This window comes from Oncorhynchus clarkii, chromosome 5 (genome assembly GCF_045791955.1).
Source record: "Oncorhynchus clarkii lewisi isolate Uvic-CL-2024 chromosome 5, UVic_Ocla_1.0, whole genome shotgun sequence".
Classification (NCBI taxonomy): domain Eukaryota; kingdom Metazoa; phylum Chordata; class Actinopteri; order Salmoniformes; family Salmonidae; genus Oncorhynchus; species Oncorhynchus clarkii.
In genome coordinates this window covers 94,740,151-94,760,267 of record NC_092151.1, presented here as the reverse complement: position 1 = coordinate 94,760,267, position 20,117 = coordinate 94,740,151, and the positions used below count along the sequence as shown (strand labels likewise).

The following is a 20,117-nucleotide window of genomic DNA, read 5'->3' as shown; positions in this document are numbered from 1 at the left end:
ACGTTACATTTGACTACAGAACCTACAGTACAATTTCCTAATAACAATTCTATATATTTTAGGATATTGATAAATATGTTAATTGTGTTTTCATCTATTTATGGTGCAGTGTCTATGTTAATTATTAATAACAATATAATCCACGTACAGTGGGGAAGACTAGCTTAGTGTCTCCAGGGCCCTGGGATGTTCTCTCTCTGTTCAGGGCCCTGGGATGTTCTCTCTCTGTCCAGGGCCCTGGGATGTTCTCTCTCTGTCCAGGGCCCTGGGATGTTCTCTCTCTGATCTGGGCCCTGGGATGTTCTCTCTCTGTCCAGGGCCCTGGGATGTTCTCTCTCTGATCTGGGCCCTGGGATGTTCTCTCTCTGTTCTGGGCCCTGGGATGTTCTCTCTCTGTCCAGGGCCCTGGGATGTTCTCTCTCTGTCCAGGGCCCTGGGATGTTCTCTCTCTGATCTGGGCCCTGGGATGTTCTCTCTCTGTCCAGGGCCCTGGGATGTTCTCTCTCTGTCCAGGGCCCTGGGATGTTCTCTCTCTGTCCAGGGCCCTGGGATGTTCTCTCTCTGTCCAGGGCCCTGGGATGTTCTCTCTCTGATCTGGGCCCTGGGATGTTCTCTCTCTGTTCTGGGCCCTGGGATGTTCTCTCCCTGTCCAGGGCCCTGGGATTTTCTCTCCTCGTTCAGGGCCCTGGGATGTTCTCTCTCTGTCCAGGGCCCTGGGATGTTCTCTCTCTGTCCAGGGCCCTGGGATGTTCTCTCTCTGTTCAGGGCACTGGGATGTTCTCTCTCTGTCCAGGGCCCTGGGATGTTCTCTCTCTGTCCAGGGCCCTGGGATGTTCTCTCTCTGATCTGGGCCCTGGGATGTTCTCTCTCTGTTCTGGGCCCTGGGATGTTCTCTCTCTGTCCAGGGCCCTGGGATGTTCTATCTCTGTCCAGGGCCCTGGGATGTTCTCTCTCTGATCTGGGCCCTGGGATGTTCTCTCTCTGTTCTGGGCCCTGGGATGTTCTCTCTCTGTCCAGGGCCCTGGGATTTTCTCTCCTTGTTCAGGGCCCTGGGATGTTCTCTCTCTGTCCAGGGCCCTGGGATGTTCTCTCTCTGATCTGGGCCCTGGGATGTTCTATCTCTGTTCTGGGCCCTGGGATGTTCTCTCTCTGTCTAGGGCCCTGGGATTTTCTCTCCTTGTTCAGGGCCATTTTGTTCTTTGATAAAATGACGTTGCCAGATCCCGACTACAGGGAGCGTTGTGGGGTACACTACAGGGAGCATTGTGGGGTACAGGGAGCGTTGTGGGGTACACTACAGGGAGCGTTGTGGGGTACACTACAGGGAGCGTTGTGGGGTACACTACAGGGAGCGTTGTGGGGTACACTACAGGGAGCGTTGTGGGGTACACTACAGAGAGCGTTGTGGGGTACACTACAGGGAGCGTTGTGGGGTACACTACAGGGAGCGTTGTGGGGTACACTACAGGGAGCGTTGTGGTGTACACTACAGGGAGCCTCGTGGGGTACACTACAGGGAGCGTTGTGGGGTACAGGGAGCGTTGTGGGGTACACTACAGGGAGCGTTGTGGGGTACACTACAGGGAGCGTTGTGGGGTACACTACAGGGAGCGTTGTGGGGTACACTACAGGGAGCGTTGTGGGGTACACTACAGGGAGCGTTGTGGGGTACACTACAGGGAGCGTTGTGGGGTACACTACAGGGAGCGTTGTGGTGTACACTACAGGGAGCGTTGTGGTGTACACTACAGGGAGCGTTGTGGTGTACACTACAGGGAGCCTCGTGGGGTACACTACAGGGAGCGTTGTGGGGTACACTACAGGGAGCGTTGTGGGGTACAGGGAGCGTTGTGGGGTACACTACAGGGAGCATTGTGGGGTACAGGGAGCGTTGTGGGGTACACTACAGGGAGCGTTGTGGGGTACACTACAGGGAGCGTTGTGGGGTACACTACAGGGAGCGTTGTGGTGTACACTACAGGGAGCCTCGTGGGGTACACTACAGGGAGCGTTGTGGGGTACACTACAGGGAGCCTCGTGGGGTACACTACAGGGAGCGTTGTGGGGTACACTACAGGGAGCGTTGTGGGGTACACTACAGGGAGCGTTGTGGGGTACACTACAGGGAGCGTTGTGGGGTACACTACAGGGAGCGTTGTGGGGTACACTACAGGGAGCGTTGTGGGGGTACACTACAGGGAGCGTTGTGGGGTATACTACAGGGAGCGTTGTGGGGTACACTACAGGGAGCGTTGTGGGGTACACTACAGGGAGCGTTGTGGGGTAGACTACAGGGAGCGTTGTGGGGTACAGGGAGCATTGTGGGGTACACTACAGGGAGCGTTGTGGGGTACAGGGAGCGTTGTGGGGTACACTACAGGGAGCGTTGTGGGGTACACTACAGGGAGCGTTGTGGGGTACACTACAGGGAGCGTTGTGGTGTACACTACAGGGAGCCTCGTGGGGTACACTACAGGGAGCGTTGTGGGGTACACTACAGGGAGCGTTGTGGGGTACAGGGAGCGTTGTGGGGTACACTACAAGGAGCATTGTGGGGTACAGGGAGCGTTGTGGGGTACACTACAGGGAGCATTGTGGGGTACAGGGAGCGTTGTGGGGTACACTACAGGGAGCGTTGTGGGGTACACTACAGGGAGCGTTGTGGGGTACACTACAGGGAGCGTTGTGGGGTACACTACAGGGAGCGTTGTGGTGTACACTACAGGGAGCCTCGTGGGGTACACTACAGGGAGCGTTGTGGGGTACACTACAGGGAGCCTTGTGGGGTACATTACAGGGAGCGTTGTGGGGTACACTACAGGGAGCGTTGTGGGGTACACTACAGGGAGCGTTGTGGGGTACACTACAGGGAGCGTTGTGGGGGTACACTACAGGGAGCGTTGTGGGGTATACTACAGGGAGCGTTGTGGGGTACACTACAGGGAGCGTTGTGGGGTACACTACAGGGAGCGTTGTGGGGTACACTACAGGGAGCGTTGTGGGGTAGACTACAGGGAGCGTTGTGGGGTACAGGGAGCATTGTGGGGTACAGGGAGTGTTGTGGGGTACACTACAGGGAGCGTTGTGGGGTACACTACAGGGAGCGTTGTGGGGTACACTACAGGGAGCGTTGTGGGGTACACTACAGGGAGCGTTGTGGGGTACACTACAGGGAGCGTTGTGGGGTACACTACAGGGAGCATTGTGGGGTACAGGGAGCGTTGTGGGGTACACTACAGGGAGCGTTGTGGGGTACACTACAGGGAGCGTTGTGGGGTACAGGGAGCGTTGTGGGGTACACTACAGGGAGCGTTGTGGGGTACAGGGAGCGTTGTGGGGTACACTACAGGGAGCGTTGTGGGGTACAGGGAGCATTGTGGGGTACACTACTATACTTTATGTTTCTGCTTTGGGTTGTGCGCACACACACACACACACACACACACACACACAGTAACTCTGAACTTCATATTCAAGCAGCATTCTTCTAATTACGTTGGTAACCAGTTTATAATAACAATAAGGCACCTCGGAGGGTTTGTGGAATATCTAAGGGCTGTGTCCAGGGACTCTGCGTCGCGTCATGCCTAAGAACAGCCCTTAGCCGTGGTATATTGGTCATATACACCCCCCCGAAGTGCCTTATTGCTTAAATGATATGATATCTTACGTACAATCACTAACTATTTTACCGCTCGTACGAATAACTTCATGTACTTGGCATATTTAGCAGATGTGTGGCCATTTTGGAAACTGTCCAAACGTCGTTATAATCGTCTACGTTTGTGTAAAGTGGTAACAGTCAACTAGCAGTTAGCCGTTAGCATTCTTATCCTTCGACTGACGACGTAGACCTGTGTGTAATAACAAAAACACCCTACTCTCCCTATAGGAGAATATTCAGCGTAACAATACTCCAATCAAGAACAGATTTCCAAAAAATGACTATTAAAAACAAAAAACACCTCCAACTCATCACTACCACTGCAGTGAGATGAGGTAGAGCGTCACGTTCTCAGGGCAACTGATGTGTGGGGGGGGGGGGGGGGGGGTGTAGAAACCATCCATGATACCTTCCCTACATAATGATATTTTCCCAGCAGCCATCACAAGAGGAAATAAGCAGGTTTAGTAAATATAACGTATCAAACTGTCTGTTGGTGAAATAGCTACGGCTTAAACACATCTAGCCAGCGGGGGAGGACCCAGAGAGTCAGGGCCAAGTTTCCACGGTTGTGTCCCAATATGGCACCCTATATTCCCTACATAGTGCACTACTTTAGACCAGAGAACCGTAGGCAATAAGGGTGCCATTTTTGCAACACAGAGCAAGGCAGTAGGAGCAGTATGACTAGCCTAATAGATTAAAGTCTCCCGTAATATCCTCATGGCCTTAAGCCATGGGGCAGAAATCCATAGTGAATTCCTCGCTACGACATCAGCCTCTTCAGCTTGATGACTCACTTATGTCACCATTCTAATAATAGTTATAATTAAAACAAAAAATAACATTCTACAGTAGCGGGCGATTTCTTTACAATGTAGATACAGCGTGAACTAAACTGAGCAACTGAACCCCCCCCCCCCCCCCCCCCCCCCAACCTCTTTACTAAAAGCCTCTGTTAGAAGACTCCCTAGCAAGAACACGAATCCTCTATATAAACCAAGACATTTCTTCATATTCAAATAAATGGCTGCAATTTAAATGTAATTCCAAATCCATTAAGATAATGTAGGTTAAACCATTTTTTAAGCCCAGCAGTCTGGGTTTTTTTTTTTTTTTTAAAGAAGAGCAAGGAGACAAATATTATTATCTAGACCATTTAACACCCGGATATGGGAAGCGGTTCTAATCAAACTTAAATGATCAGACAATTCAAGTACATTAGGCCATTAACACAATTTCAAAGAGGCCTAATCTGTCAAAGAAAATGTAATTTAGTCGTTGAAAAAGGTCTTTGTGCTTTGGAGTAGGAAGGGACTGACTTCCACTGAGAATGTTTTATTATTTTTTCTTTTTTTCTTTTTTTTAACAAGTTAAGAAATATCCTGAGAAAATGGCCACCAGATCAATAGTTGAAAACTATACACAGACGGATGCCTAGGAGCAGAGAACATAATAGGATGGTGGAGAACAGAGTTGGAGTGAAGAGAGAGAGGCATGCTGGGGGATCTGGTTAGGGGCTCCTGAGGGGGAGTAACGAGAGAGAGAGGCCTGCTGGGGGATCTGGTTAGGGGCTCCTGAGGGAGAGTAACGAGAGAGAGAGAGGCCTGCTGGGGGATCTGGTTAGGGGCTCCTGAGGGGGAGTAACGAGAGAGAGGCCTGCTGGGGGATCTGGTTAGGGGCTTCTGAGGGGGAGTAACGAGAGAGAGAGGCCTGCTGGGGGATCTGGTTAGGGGCTCCTGAGGGGGAGTAACGAAAGAGAGAGGCCTGCTGGGGGATCTGGTTAGGGGCTCCTGAGGGGGAGTAACGAGAGAGAGAGGCCTGCTGGGGGATCTGGTTAGGGGCTCCTGAGGGGGAGTAACGAGAGAGAGAGGCCTGCTGGGGGATCTGGTTAGGGGCTCCTGAGGGGGAGTAACGAGAGAGAGAGAGGCCTGCTGGGGGATCTGGTTAGGGGCTCCTGAGGGGGAGTAACGAGAGAGAGAGAGAGGCCTGCTGGGGGATCTGGTTAGGGGCTCCTGAGGGGGAGTAACGAGAGAGAGAGGCCTGCTGGGAGATCTGGTTAGGGGCTCCTGAGGGGGAGTAACGAGAGAGAGAGGCCTGCTGGGGGATCTGGTTAGGGGCTCCTGAGGGGGAGTAACGAGAGAGAGAGGCCTGCTGGGGGATCTGGTTAGGGGCTCCTGAGGGGGAGTAACGAGAGAGAGGCATGGTGGGGGATCTGGTTAGGGACTCCTGAGGGGGAACAGAGGTGGAGTAAAGAGAGAGAGGCATGCTGGGGGATCTGGTTAGGGACTCCTGAGGGGGAACAGAGGTGGAGTGAAGAGAGAGAGGCCTGCTGGGGGATGTGGTTAGGGGCTCCTGAGTGGCTCGGGGGTCTAAAGGCACTGCATCTCAGCGCTAGAGGCGTCACTACAGACACCCTAGTTTGAATACAGGCTGTATCACAACCAGCCGTGATTGGGAGTCCCACAATTGGCCCAGCGTTTTCCGGGTTAGGGTTTGGGATGGTGGAGAACAGAGTTGTAGTGAAGAGAGAGAGGCATGCTGGGGGATCTGGTTAGGGGCTCCTGAGGGGGTTAGGGTGAGGTAGGATGAGGTATTATATTAGTGGGTCCATTCTCTCTGGTTTGGATGATGAGGTATTATATTAGTGGGTCCATTCTCTCTGGTTTGGATGATGAGGTATTATATTAGTGGGTCCATTCTCTCTGGTTTGGATGATGAGGTATTATATTAGTGGGTCCATTCTCTCTGTGGACAGACTGACACCGTGCTCCTTAAGTGCTTCCTCCTTCAGCAGACAGGCAGCAGGCAGGTTGATGGTCTCTGAGTGTTTACAGGGTATAAAAAGGTACAACGAAGACCATGAAAAATACATATCCCTCAAATCACCTTGACCTTTACTCTCTCTGCCAGGGCTTCATAGTGTATTTATAACCAACCAAGCAGAGAAGTATTTTTTATTTAAAGCATATCGGTCCCTAAGAGCAAAGTGAAATGCATGTTTCAGGTGAATAAAATGCAGTTGTTAGGGAACCTTTTCTAAAGTAGGTACAAATGGGTCTGAGACGGTTACGAACCAGGGAAGCAGCTTCTGTCAGAGCATAACCAAGGACCAGAGAATATCACCTCAGTCCAGGAAGACATAATGGTCCTGTGAGTCTCACCAACCAAGAGGAGACATAATGGTCCTGTTAGTCTCACCAACCAAGAGGAGACATAATGGTCCTGTGAGTCTCACCAACCAAGAGGAGACATAATGGTCCTGTGAGTCTCACCAACCAAGACATAAAGGTCCTGTGAGTCTCACCAACCAAGAGGAGACATAAAGGTCCTGTGAGTCTCACCAACCAAGAGAAGACATAATGGTCCTGTGAGTCTCACCAACCAAGAGGAGACATAAAGGTCCTGTGAGTCTCACCAACCAAGAGGAGACATAATGGTCCTGTGAGTCTCACCAACCAAGACATAATGGTCCTGTGAGTCTCACCAACCAAGAGGAGACATAATGGTCCTGTGAGTCTCACCAACCAAGAGAAGACATACAGGTCCTGTGAGTCTCACCAACCAAGAGGAGACATAATGGTCCTGTGAGTCTCACCAACCAAGAGGAGACATAATGGTCATGTGAGTCTCACCAACCAAGAGGAGACATAATGGTCCTGTGAGTCTCACCAACCAAGACATAATGGTCCTGTGTGTCTCACCAACCAAGACATAATGGTCCTGTGAGTCTCACCAACCAAGAGGAGACATAATGGTCCTGTGAGTCTCACCAACCAAGAGAAGACATAATGGTCCTGTGAGTCTCACCAACCAAGAGGAGACATAATGGTCCTGTGAGTCTCACCAACCAAGAGAAGACATAATGGTCCTGTGAGTCTCACCAACCAAGACATAATGGTCCTGTGAGTCTCACCAACCAAGAGGAGACATAATGGTCCTGTGAGTCTCACCAACCAAGAGAAGACATACAGGTCCTGTGAGTCTCACCAACCAAGAGGAGACATAATGGTCCTGTGAGTCTCACCAACCAAGAGGAGACATAATGGTCCTGTGAGTCTCAGTTGGTTAAACTCCAAGGGACACCATGAGCATAGAGATAGAAATGGCAAGGTTGTGGGGGTTCAATTCCCATGGTGATCACATGTAGCCTATGTAGTACCTGTACAGGTAAATCAAGTTGGATAAAGTCTTCTGTTTAGGGTCCGTGGGGATTGTGATACATGAATCACCATGTTGACCTTAGATCAACAAATAAATCATCCCAGACCATCACCGTGAAATCATCCCTGACCATCACCGTGAAATCATCCCTGACCATCACCGTGAAATCATCCCTGACCATCACCGTGAAATCATCCCTGACCATCACCGTGAAATCATCCCTGACCATCACCGTGAAATCATCCCTGACCATCACCGTGAAATCATCCCAGACCATCACCGTGAAATCATCCCTGACCATCACCGTGAAATCATCCCTGACCATCACCGTGAAATCATCCCTGACCATCACCGTGAAATCATCCCTGACCATCACCGTGAAATCATCCCTGACCATCACCGTGAAATCATCCCTGACCATCACCGTGAAATCATCCCTGACCATCACCGTGAAATCATCCCAGACCATCACCGTGAAATCATCCCAGACCATCACCGTGAAATCATCCCAGACCATCACCGTGAAATCATCCCTGACCATCACGTGAAATCATCCCTGACCATCACCGTGAAATCATCCCTGACCATCACCGTGAAATCATCCCTGACCATCACCGTGAAATCATCCCTGACCATCACTGTGAAATCATCCCAGACCATACTCATGATACAGTAGACGCTATAGCCTACAGTCTTTTCTCGTGACAACATGGTATTTCCAAGAAATGTTTGTCATATCAGTTAGTAACTGGGTTAAACGAGCCTCTCTCGCTCTCTGCTCGTAGTGAATGTTTGGATCTCCCATTGACATTCCCCAGTTCCTCTTCATGGAGGAAAAACCTTAAATAATTTATTGAGAAATGTTTGCAAGATGACCTTCTCTTCTGAGCAATGAGAGGTGAGGAGTCAGTCAAGACAATGCTAGGGAAGCAGTAGGATCTAGCCCCCCGTTCAGAATTCACTGAAATGTGTTTTAGGTTGAAACCAGGTCACTGGCATCACCATGGAAACTTGGCTAACATAATTTAGTTCAAACGTCATTTCTTAAAGATGTAGAGAGGAGCCATGCTTTGGCTTAGATTGAGGTATTCAATAGTTTGTATTAACAGGGATGTTGTAGCGTTGTTATAGCCCAGTGTTTGTGTACTCTAACATCCTTAGGGGGAGAAAGGGGAGGGGAGGAGAAGGGAGGGGAGGGGAGAAAGCAACTGGGGTCAAAAACCCCATGTAAATTTATAACGGTAATTGCGCATTGTCTACAACGTGTCTCTGAAGTGGGCCTGCCCTCCTCCTTCTCCTCTGAAGTGGGCCTGTCCCCCTCTGAAGTGGGCCTGTCCCCCTCTGAAGTGGGCCTGTCCCCCTCTGAACTGGGCCTGTCCCCCTCTGAACTGGGCCTGTCCCCCTCTGAACTGGGCCTGTCCCCTTCTGAAGTGGGCCTGTCCTCCTCCTCCTCTGAAGTGGGTCTGTCCCCCTCCTCCTCTGAAGTGGGCCTGTCCTCCTCCTCCTCTGAAGTGGGCCTGTCCTCCTCCTCCTCTGAAGTGGGCCTGTCCCCCTCTAAAGTGGGCCTGTCCTCCTCTGAAGTGGACCTGTCCTCCTCTGAAGTGGGCCTGTCCTCCTCCTCCTCTGAAGTGGGCCTGTCCTCCTCCTCCTCTGAAGTGGGCCTGTCCTCCTCCTCCCCAGTTCCCCACTGATCCCTCCCTCTCAGCCAGTCTGCTGTGAATGTTACATTTATCACTAACATCAACAGTCCTCGAGGGCAACCCACACAGACAAAACACTGGAAATCTATTTCTTGCCAACAAATAAAAAGATCTGGACAAAAACGTTCCTTTCCGACAGATTAACATGACAGATTGGCTTCAGGTGAAATGAGATGAAGGAATCACGTGTTCCTCAACGCATCACACTTCAATTTCACTGTCAAAGTGTTTGGGTGAATTATTCTTCCACCCTGGACGATTATACGTTTAGCAGAGCTCCATTTTCTCCCTCCATGGTTAAAGTCCCAATTGGTCCCCTACCAGAGCCCAATGAGCACGGGTTGAAAAGTAGTGCACTATATAGGGAAAAAGGGTGCCACATAGGATGGCCCACTATGTCGGAACACGATCTGAGATGGCTGTCTCCTCTCTCCCATATAAGGAAGAAACCACAGCCTGAGGGTTTAGACAAAAACTATTTTCTGTTTAAGCATCCATCTCCTCTGTTCTTATCTCCTTCTCCATCACGCAGTACCGAAAGAATATCTGATCGATAGAAAGATTGATAAAAACAGACAATAAAATAATATCATACATTTAGCTGTCACTCTTAGTTATGCATGCATGAAATTTTACGTATGAGTGGTACTGGGAATCGAACCGACTACCCTGGCGTCACACATGCCATGCTCTACCAACTGAGCTACAAAGGACCAGACAGACAGGTCTACAGTAGAGATATGAGTTAACACCAAGAGCACATTCCTGACATTCCTGCAATCCTTCCTCCGCCAAAAAGCAGCCATCCTATCGGCTAACGTCACGTGCCATCCTATCGGCTAACGTCACGTGCCATCCTATCGGCTAACGTCACGTGCCATCCTATCGGCTAACGTCACGTGCCATCCTATCGGCTAACGTCACGTGCCATCCTATCGGCTAACGTCACGTGCTATCCTATCGGCTAACGTCACGTGCTATCCTATCGGCTAACGTCACGTGCTATCCTATCGGCTAACGTCACGTGCTATCCTATCGGCTAAAGTCATGTGCTATCCTATCGGCTAAAGTCACGTGCTATCCTATCGGCTAACGTCCCGTACTAGCCTATCGGCTTGGTTTCTCAAATGACTGCCTCGCCTGGTTCACCAACTACTTCTCAGATAGAGTACAGTGTGTCAAATCAGAGTGCTTGTTGTCCGGACCTCTGGCAGTCTCTATGGGGGTGCTACAGGGTTCAATTCTCGAGCCGACTCTCTCCTCTGTATACATCAATGATGTTGCTCTTGCTGCTGGTGATTCTCTGGTCCACCTCAACGCAGTCGACACCATTCTGTACACCTCTGGCCCTTCTTTGGACACTGCTCTTAAATGCAAGTAAAACTAAATGCATGACTCACATTAAGCATCTCCAATCCTAAATTAAATCTAGAATCGGCTTCCTATTTTGCAATAAATCCTCCTTCACTCATGCTACCAAACATACCCTCATAAAACGGACTATCCTACCAATCCTCGACTTCGGCGATGTCATTTACAAAATAGCCTCCAACACTCGACTCAGAAAATTGGATGTAGTGTATTTAACACATTGGTGTTGCTAGAAATTTGATATGACAAGTATATGTGTTATAAACCATTTTAGGAATAGAACCAACTACATGAATGAATAGAACCAACTACATGGATGAATAGAACCAACTACATGAATGAATAGAACCAACTACATGAATGAATAGAACCAACTACATGGATGAATAGAACCAACTACATGGATGAATAGAACCAACTACATGGATGAATAGAACCAACTACATGGATGAATAGAACCAACTACATGGACGAATAGAACCAACTACATGGACGAATAGAACCAACTACATGGACGAATAGAACCAACTACATGGACGAATAGAACCAACTACATGGACGAATAGAACCAACTACATGGACGAATAGAACCAACTACATGGACGAATAGAACCAACTACATGGATGAATAGAACCAACTACATGGATGAATAGAACCAACTACATGGATGAATAGAACCAACTACATGGATGAATAGAACCAACTACATGGATGAATAGAACCAACTACATGGATGAATAGAACCAACTACATGGATGAATAGAACCAACTACATGGATGAATAGAACCAACTACATGGATGAATAGAACCAACTACATGGATGAATAGAACCAACTACATGGATGAATAGAACCAACTACATGGATGAATAGAACCAACTACATGGATGAATAGAACCAACTACATGGATGAATAGAACCAACTACATGGACGAATAGAACCAACTACATGGACGAATAGAACCAACTACATGGACGAATAGAACCAACTACATGGACGAATAGAACCAACTACATGGACGAATAGAACCAACTACATGGACGAATAGAACCAACTACATGGACGAATAGAACCAACTACATGGACGAATAGAACCAACTACATGGACGAATAGAACCAACTACATGGACGAATAGAACCAACTACATGGACGAATAGAACCAACTACATGGACGAATAGAACCAACTACATGGACGAATAGAACCAACTACATGGACGAATAGAACCAACTACATGGATGAATAGAACCAACTACATGGACGAATAGAACCAACTACATGGACGAATAGAACCAACTACATGGACGAATAGAACCAACTACATGGACGAATAGAACCAACTACATGGACGAATAGAACCAACTACATGGACGAATAGAACCAACTACATGGACGAATAGAACCAACTACATGGACGAATAGAACCAACTACATGGACGAATAGAACCAACTACATGGACGAATAGAACCAACTACATGGACGAATAGAACCAACTACATGGACGAATAGAACCAACTACATGGATGAATAGAACCAACTACATGGATGAATAGAACCAACTACATGGATGAATAGAACCAACTACATGGATGAATAGAACCAACTACATGGATGAATAGAACCAACTACATGGATGAATAGAACCAACTACATGGACGAATAGAACCAACTACATGGACGAATAGAACCAACTACATGGACGAATAGAACCAACTACATGGACGAATAGAACCAACTACATGGACGAATAGAACCAACTACATGGACGAATAGAACCAACTACATGGACGAATAGAACCAACTACATGGACGAATAGAACCAACTACATGGAAGAATAGAACCAACTACATGGATGAATAGAACCAACTACATGGATGAATAGAACCAACTACATGGATGAATAGAACCAACTACATGGATGAATAGAACCAACTACATGGACGAATAGAACCAACTACATGGACGAATAGAACCAACTACATGGACGAATAGAACCAACTACATGGACGAATAGAACCAACTACATGGACGAATAGAACCAACTACATGGACGAATAGAACCAACTACATGGACGAATAGAACCAACTACATGGACGAATAGAACCAACTACATGGACGAATAGAACCAACTACATGGACGAATAGAACCAACTACATGGACGAATAGCACCAACTACATGGATGAATAGAACCAACTACATGGATGAATAGAACCAACTACATGGATGAATAGAACCAACTACATGGATGAATAGAACCAACTACATGGATGAATAGAACCAACTACATGGATGAATAGAACCAACTACATGGATGAATAGAACCAACTACATGGATGAATAGAACCAACTACATGGATGAATAGAACCAACTACATGGATGAATAGAACCAACTATATGGATGGTGACGACAGAGATGGTGCTGCTGTGGATAGCAGACATCTTAAGGGCTCCTGGTCAAATTCTGCTGGTCTTAATTAACTTAAACTTACGCTGTTCTTAACTTTTGTTTTGCTACAAAATGTCTGCGCCATAATTTCCTATGAGCAAAAAAAAAAACTGTTTCTGGATATCAGAAACAACGATCACTGATCTGGACTTGGAGGAAGATGTCTACGAGTCAGGAACTCTGGACGTCCTGCTTACCCCGGACCAGGCCCTGATCTCAGGGACTCTGGACATTCTGCTTACTCCGGACCAGGCCCTGATCTCAGGAACTCTGGACGTTCTGCTTACTCCGGACAAGGCCCTGATCTCAGGGACTCTGGACGTTCTGCTTACTCCGGACCAGGCCCTGATCTCAGGAACTCAAAAAAGAGGAAACGCGGTGAAAGAGAGGCAGGCGAGGTAACATCCTGATGAGACTACGTCGGCGACCAAAATAGACCTGTATTGCCCTCTGTTCTATTGTCCAACGTGCAGTCACTGGAGAATAAACTGGATGAGATCCGTTTAAGACTATCCTATCAACGGGACCTGAAAAACTGTAATATCCTGTGTTTCTCAGAGTCGTGGCTGAACGAGGACATGGGTAACATACATCAAGGTTAACATTCCAAAGGCCGCAGGGCCAGATGTAATACCAGGACGCGAACTCAGAGCATAAACTGACCAGCTGGCAGGTGTCTTCCATGACATTTTTAACCTATCCCTGACCCGGTCTGTAATACCAACTTGTTTCAAGCAGACCACCAAAGTCCCCGCGCCCAAGAACGCCAAGGTATCGTGCCTAAATGACTTTCGCCCTGGTACCACTATGTCATTTTCATTCATAATTTGTTATTCGTTATTTACTGTGTATTTATTCCTCATGTCACCAATTCTATTTTGTATCTTTAACTATGCATTGTTAGAAAAGGACCCGTAAGTAAGCATTTCACTGTTAGTCTACATATAACATGTGACATATGGAACCGGGTACCATCTGGGAGGCACAGGAGAGGGATGGGGGTCATTGGGGTCAACTTCTTGTGGTGTGCAGTGGTCAAGTTTATAATGGCTGTCAGTCAAAACCCGTACAGCGGCTGTGAAGCGCGGAGCCAGTGCTCTGACGTCATGTATAGCATGTTACTGTACAGCCACTACGTTCCAATTTAGGCGCTAATCAGTGTCCAAATCTGCCATTTTCAACCCCTATACCAGTAGGAGTGAAGGGTTACAGAAGATTTAATGCCTCTTAGTGAGGCCCTCATTGAAACACTGACAGTATGCAGCATGCCCCCCCCCCACCCCTTCCTCCATTCCCTTTTTAAGCCTCAATCTTCTAGCAGCATTAATACCCCTGACAACACTCACTCTAAACCTTTGGGTCCCATTTGGCTAAGCCTCAGCTTTTTGTGTTTGTTTGTTTGTTTAACCTGCATTAGAACCCAATCGAGGTTTAATCTGAAACAGGCACTTCTACCATGTACAGTAGGATAGTGCAGTAGTCTGATTCCTACTGTAGTTCTACCATGTACAGTAGAATAGTGCAGTAGTCTGATTCCTACTGTAGTCCTACCATGTACAGTAGAATAGTGCAGTAGTCTGATTCCTACTGTAGTCCTACCATGTACAGTAGAATAGTGCAGTAGTCTGATTCCTACTGTAGTCCTACCATGTACAGTAGAATAGTGCAGTAGTCTGATTCCTACTGTAGTCCTACCATGTACAGTAGAATAGTGCAGTAGTCTGATTCCTACTGTAGTCCTACCATGTACAGTAGAATAGTGCAGTAGTCTGATTCCTATTGTAGTCCTACCATGTACAGTAGAATAGTGCAGTAGTCTGATCCCTATTGTAGTCCTACCATGTACAGTAGAATAGTGCAGTAGTCTGATCCCTATTGTAGTTCTACCATGTACAGTAGAATAGTGCAGTAGTCTTATTCCTACCATGTACAGTAGAATAGTGCAGTAGTCTGATTCCTACTGTAGTCCTACCATGTACAGTAGAATAGTGCAGTAGTCTGATTCCTACTGTAGTTCTACCATGTACAGTAGAATAGTGCAGTAGTCTGATTCCTACTGTAGTTCTACCATGTACAGTAGAATAGTGCAGTAGTCTGATCCCTATTGTAGTTCTACCATGTACAGTAGAATAGTGCAGCAGTCTTATTCCTACTGTAGTCCTACCATGTACAGTAGAATAGTGCAGTAGTCTGATTCCTACTGTAGTTCTACCATATACAGTAGAATAGTGCAGTAGTCTGATCCCTATTGTAGTTCTACCATGTACAGTAGAATAGTGCAGTAGTCTAATTCCTACTGTAGTCCTACCATGTACAGTAGAATAGTGCAGTAGTCTGATTCCTACTGTAGTCCTACCATATACAGTAGGATAGTGCAGTAGTCTGATTCCTACTGTAGTCCTACCATGTACAGTAGAATAGTGCAGTAGTCTGATTCCTACTGTAGTCCTACCATATACAGTAGAATAGTGCAGTAGTCTGATTCCTACTGTAGTCCTACCATGTACAGTAGCATAGATTCTATCCTGATAGCTTGGATACCGTTAAATGGTCAGGAGCTTTCAGTAAGAGGGGTGGGGGCACTGACCTCCGATGTGTAATTACAGACAGAGATACAGAACTAAAGCCACACAGAGCTAGTCGCTGGTTTGAATCTCCGAGCCGACTAGGTGAAAAATGTGCCGGTGTGCCCTTGAGCAAGGCACTTAAACCTAATAGCTCATGTAAGTCCCTCTGGATAAGAGTGTCTGCTAAATGACTAACATGTAAATTATTATTTGTATAGATTTATTATTTAACCTTTATTTACCCAGGCAAGTAAAATAAGAACAAATTATAAATGTACAGTGTAGTTCAATATTTATCGGCCTGGCCAAGGCTTTCGACTCTGTCAATCACCACATTCTTATTGGCAGACTGGACAGCCTTGGTTTCTCTAATGATTGCCTCGCCTGGTTCACCAACTACTTCTCTGATAGAGTTCAGTGTGTCAAATCGGAGGGCCTGCTATGAGGCTGGGTGGAGATGACGTTATAACCTGTGCTATGAGGCTGGGTGGAGGTGACGTTATAATCCCTGCTATGAGGCTGGGTGGAGGTGACGTTATAACCCCTGCTATAAAGCTGGGTGGAGGTGACGTTATAATCCCTGCTATGAGGCTGGGTGGAGGTGAAGTTATAACCCCTGCTATGAGGCTGGGTGGAGGTGACGTTATAACCCCTGCTATGAGGCTGGGTGGAGGTGACGTTATAACCCCTGCTATGAGGCTGGGTGGAGGTGAGGTTATAACCCCTGCTATGAGGCTGGGTGGAGGTGACGTTATAACCCATGCTATGAGGCTGGGTGGAGGTGAAGTTATAATCCCTGCTATGAGGCTGGGTGGAGGTGACGTTATAACCCCTGCTATGAGGCTGGGTGGAGGTGACGTTATAACCCCTGCTATGAGGCTGGGTGAAGGTGACGTTATAATCCCTGCTATGAGGCTGGGTGAAGGTGAAGTTATAACCCCTGCTATGAGGCTGGGTGGAGGTGACGTTATAACCCCTGCTATGAGGCTGGGTGGAGGTGAAGTTATAATCCCTGCTATGAGGCTGGGTGGAGGTGAAGTTATAATCCCTGCTATGAGGCTGGGTGAAGGGGACGTTATAGAAAACATTATAAACTGGGTGAGTCGAGCCCTAAATGCTGATTGGCTGAAAGCCGTGGTATATCACGGGTACGACAAAACATGTATTTTTACTCTTCAAATTACGTTGGCCAATATACCACGGCTAAGGGCTGTATCCAGGTACTCCGCGTTGCGTCGTGCCTAAGAACAGCCCTTAGCCGTGGTATATTGGTCATATACACACGCCACACCCCTTCGGGCCTTATCACTTAACATGACAAGATTGACAAGCAATACCAGCTAGGTTAAAGTGACAACTGTGCACGTCTTGATGAAGCCTACAACTTCCTGTCCATTATCTCTGCACGTCTTAATGAAGCCTACAACTTCCTGTCCATTATATCTGCACATCTTAATGAGGCCTACAACTTCCTGTCCATTATATCTGCACATCTTAATGAGGCCTACAACTTCCTGTCCATTATATCTGCACATCTTAATGAGGCCTACAACTTCCTGTCCATTATATCTGCACGTCTTGATGAAGCCTACAACTTCCTGTCCATTATCTCTGCACGTCTTGATGAGGCCTACAACTTCCTGTCCATTATCTCTGCATGTCTTGATTAGGCCAACAACTTCCTGTCCATTATATCTGCACGTCTTGATTAAGCCTACAACTTCCTGTCTATTCTCTCTGAAAGAGCCTTCAGCCTTCTGAGCTTCATAAAGCTGACTAAATTCTTTAGTATATCATCCCTAGTTCAAACCAGTACATATTATACTGATAGGTGATACCAAGGATTGACCAGTAGAAGACCAAGCTAGTATTTACCAGGTGTATGGGTTCTCCAGGAGAGAGGGAGAGAGAGGGGGAGAGCGGGAGATAGAGAGAGAGAGGGAGAGAGAGAGGGAGAGAGAGGTGAAGTGGGGCTAGGTTTGGCAGAAATGAAAGGAGGAACACAGGGAGCGAGAGACTCTGTCTGTCTCTAGGAGTAGGTCTATAGCCCTGCCAGTACGTACTGGGAGAGGAAGGAGGGAGTGTCTCTGTCTGTCTCTAGGAGTAGGTCTATAGCCCTGCCAGTACGTACTGGGAGAGGAAGGAGGGAGAGTCTCTGTCTCTAGGAGTAGGTCTATAGCCCTGCCATTAAGTACTGGGAGAGGAAGGAGGGAGAGTCTCTGTCTCTAGGAGTAGGTCTATAGCCCTGCCAGTACGTACTGGGAGAGACAGGGCCTTCCTTCCTGCCAACTGGATGATTTGGGTCAGTAGGCAATTTCAGTCCTGGATCACTGGGGACTCTATGGCAATTAATCCCAACAGTCAGTGAGTGAGTGAGTGAGTGAGTGAGAGACAGACAGACCACACACACACACAGAGAGACAGAGAAGAGGAGGACACATTCATCGTATCAGTCTGCCTGGCCCTGCAGAACAGACCGAGTTTAAAAGGCCCAAATGTTACACTATTCCCTATATAGTGCACTTATTTAGACCTGGGCCCATTGGAGACAGGGTACCATTAGGGAGACAGCCTGACAGGAGCAGTTGTGATTGTATTGTTATGGCATGTGAGGCTGTGGTGGTAATATCTACACAAACACATTTCTGCTCTGCTGTGTTTACACAGGCAGCCCAATGTTGTTGTTGTTTCTTCTTCTTCTTCTTCTGACCAATCAGATGAGCACGGGCTGCCCAATGTTGTTGTTGTTTCTTCTTCTGACCAATCAGATGAGCACGGGCTGCCCAATGTTGTTGTTGTTTCTTCTTCTGACCAATCAGATGAGCGCGGGCTGCCCAATGTTGTTGTTGTTTCTTCTTCTTCTTCTTCTGACCAATCAGATGAGCACGGGCTGCCCAATGTGGTTGTTACTTCTTCTTCTTCTTCTGACCAATCAGATGAGCGCGGGCTGCCCAATGTTGTTGTTGTTTCTTCTTCTTCTTCTGGCCAATCAGATGAGCACGGGCTGCCCAATGTTGTTGTTGTTTCTTCTTCTGACCAATCAGATGAGCTGCCCGTGTAAACGCAGTCCAAGACAGGCCTAAGAGTCTACGGCTTCCCTACCTGTATTCAAGCTGTATTCATGGTCACATTCATGTAACAGCATTGTCGCTTCAAGTTTCATTTTGTGGAGATTTTCTTCATAAAAAAAAAAAAAACATGACAGATACAAGGCTAACTACTGTTGAGCTTTGCTGCAAAAGACTCATGGATGACACAAATAACAAATCAGACAATTGATTCGTGCAGAACTTCACGAATAAATTAGATTTAAATATTATTATTATTATTTTTTTTTTTTTTTCATAAACTGGATAACCTTGAAACGGTGAATTATATGACTAGTAACACTGGATTAAAAAGCCACTAAAAACGTCCTATACAAAATAAAGACTTAAATATTCAATGGAAATGATAAACCTCAAACTGTGAATAACAAACTTCTGCAACATCAATTCACTCATTTGTTCAATAATACAAAATAAAGACTTTCCTGCTAAAAAAAAAAAAAAAAATCGATATATATACACACAGTGGGGCAAAAAAGTATTTAGTCAGCCACCAATTGTGCAAGTTCTCCCACTTAAAAAGATGAGAGAGGCCTGTAGTATTCATCATAGGTACACTTCAACTATGGCAGACAAAATGAGAAGAAAAAAATCCAGAAAATCACATTGTATGATTTTTAATGAATTTATTTGCAAACTATGGTGGAAAAATAAGTATTTGGTCAATAACAAAAGTTTATCTCAATACTTTGTTATATACCCTTTGTTGGCAATGACAGAGGTCAAACGTTTTCTGTAAGTCTTCACAAGGTTTTCACACACTGTTGCTGGTATTTTAGCCCATTCCTCCATGCAGATCTCCTCTAGAGCAGTGATGTTTTGGGGCTGTTGCTGGTATTTTAGCCCATTCCTCCATGCAGATCTCCTCTAGAGCAGTAAATACGTTTTTGCCCCACTGTATATATATATATATTTTTTTCTCTCTAAGTATACCTATTTCATCCTTTTCCACTTCATAATTAAGTTGGAGAGCCAAAGCCCTTTCAACCTTTTCCTGTTAATAATGAAATTGGGGAGTCAAACCAGTCCTAAGTTAAAAGGCAATGTAACAATGAATGTACAATTACTCATGAATGGAGTAATGGCGGCG

At 46.9% G+C, this 20,117-nt stretch overlaps 1 pseudogene; it reads right to left on the bottom strand.

The window, feature by feature from the left end:
• LOC139409587 (lipoma-preferred partner homolog) overlaps positions 1-20,117 on the bottom strand; it is a 526,233-nt pseudogene that overhangs the window by 471,132 nt on the left and 34,984 nt on the right.